The 2,484-nt window shown below is 40.4% G+C and overlaps 1 pseudogene; it reads right to left on the bottom strand.

Moving 5' to 3' along the window:
* Positions 1 to 836: 836 nt before the first annotated feature.
* Positions 837 to 954, bottom strand: LOC124596672 (annotated as a pseudogene).
* Between the last annotated feature and the right edge of the window lie 1,530 nt (positions 955 to 2,484).

Below are 2,484 nucleotides of genomic sequence, written 5' to 3'. Positions count from 1 at the left end.
CGGGACTTAAAGCGTTCCGAAACCGGTCGTGTACACAATAATAAATTGTGGATTAAGCAACTGCCGTTTGGTTCCTTCATTTTAGAAAATTTTACGAAATTTCGCTGAATATTGACCGTTACTCTTGGGACATCTTGTAGTTACGTGGTCAACTACGATTGTTGTAAACGGCACTATATGCTAGCTTCTAGCGCATCAAAAAGGGCTTAAGAAAACTATTTCAAATTTCTGGGCAAACTCATGTTTGAGTAGACAGCCTTTGTGGAAACAAATAAAGAGTCAAAAGACTTGAAACGACAGCGGAGTATGGCACAGGAACCGCACTTGGACATTCACTTTCGACACATTTTCGGCTACTTTCGCGAACAGTTTCAACAGTAGTATTTACATAGAGTTACATCACAATACTTCTCGAATACTGCAAAAAAGGACAAAAATATCTTTTTTTATATTGACCAGGTGCTTATAGGACTCGCACACTGAGGGTTCCTTACGAACTTAATTAAGTGATATAGACCGTTCATCCATCCTGGAAATCGAGAATCTTTCACGATTTTTGCCAGTTATGGACACTGGTACTCGTAAGATATCGGTCCTGGGAATTTCAATACTTTCGGGAATGTTTTAAGATTGAAGTCAGATAACAAAAAAAACATTCCGTCTACAGGCCACACATGGCCCATCGGGACCATCCGACCGCCGTGTCATCCTCCGAGGAGGATGCGTATAGGAGGGGCATGGGGTCAGCACACCGCTCTCCCGGTCGCTATGATGCTATTCTTGACCAAAGCCGCTACTGTTCGCTCGAGTAGCTCCTCAATTGGCACCCCGAAAAATGGCAACAGCGCATGGCGGCCTGGATGGTCACCCATCCAAGTGCCGACCACGCCCGACAGCGCTTCACTTCGGTGATCTCACGGGAACCGGTGTATCCACTGCGGCAAGGCCATTGCCCAGTCAGATAACAAATGACAAAAGAATATTTTTTTGGTGTGATAAAACACAAATTAACAATTTTCTGATTTTTTTCTTTACTTGTACTGTGAAACTTTGCTTCTTCCGAATTTCATGATTCTAGGTCAACAGGAAGTACCCTATAAGTTTTAACGAATGAGTTTGCAAGTATCTAAACATGTGACATAAACTGATTGTATTGACTTAGAAGTTTGTGGTTCCTGCACCGCGTAGGGACCATACACCTTAGTATGAGACCTAAATTTCAACTTGATACGTCTGTCCGTTACTGAGAAATAAAGGTCTTAACAGAGGGACGGACAGACAGCTGCATAACAAATGCTTGCTGCTTACTAAATTTCGTGATTTTAGGTCAACGAGAAGTTCACCGCAAATTTTGATGAGCGAGTTTGCGAGTATCAAAATACATGGCGCAAGTGGCTATATCTTTTGACTGCATTGACTTACAAGCTTAAGTCTGTTACACCGCCAAGGAGTACAGATCTTAGCGTGTGACATGAATTTCAGCTTGGACAGGCAGACAATCAGATAGCAAATGACAATTTTTTCGTGTAAGATAATTATAAATTAACAGTTTTCGGATTTTTTCCTTTACTTGTACTGTGAAACTTTGTTTCTTGCTAAATTTCATGATTGTCAGCCAACAGGAAGTCCCCTATAGGTTTTTTGATGGGTGCGTTTGCGAATATCAAAAAATATGTTACTTGAACGGCCGTCTCTTTTGATTGTATTGATTTAGAAACTTATATTTTTTACATTAATAAGGGGCTATACACCTTAGGTTTTGATATATATTTAAACTTGATACTTCTGCCCATTCCTAAGATAAAGAGGTCTTAACGGTTTGACAAGCAGACGGATAGAAAGACGGACAAGAAAGTGATCATATAAGGATTCCATTTTTACCGATCGAGGTACGGAACCTTAAAAACATACTTACTTCAGTACCCTGATTGGTACAAGAGAGAAGAATATCACCTATCACCTGTACAACAAATCATTTGTCGAAAACGTCATTTGTATATCTTGAACGATTCGCGAAATAAAAGTGTTGCCAGTTTTAAGTGATTGCCATGTACAGTGGAGATGAAGTGTCTTCCTTTATCTGTAATACCATGACCAGCTTCCTTCTAAAGGTGACCCTTGAATGAATAAATCTACTACTACTACTACTAATGCCAGACTTACGGTAGTCTGTTATGTATAAAGCAAGTATTGGCATTGGAGATTAAATATACTACGTTTCTTTAACTACGTATTGCCCAGCATCTCGTTCCGTCTATTGCAGCAGTTCAAAGAATAAAAACCTACAACGTTCATTAAGGCCATCTTTTCTTCTCATATCGTGATACAGTTCTACGTTTTGAGAATGCCCGGCGAACAATAACGCGCGTTGATACGCATAATAATTTACTTTACTTCTACCCCACTCCCCACTGTCACACCAGCTGCGATAACACGACCATTTCCTTTCGGTTGCTATAGACTCGAGAGCTAGCTGTTGGAGGA

This window comes from Schistocerca americana, chromosome 2, assembly GCF_021461395.2.
Source record: "Schistocerca americana isolate TAMUIC-IGC-003095 chromosome 2, iqSchAmer2.1, whole genome shotgun sequence".
NCBI classification, from domain to species: Eukaryota; Metazoa; Arthropoda; class Insecta; order Orthoptera; family Acrididae; genus Schistocerca; species Schistocerca americana.
This window is presented reverse-complemented; position numbering and strand designations above follow the sequence as displayed.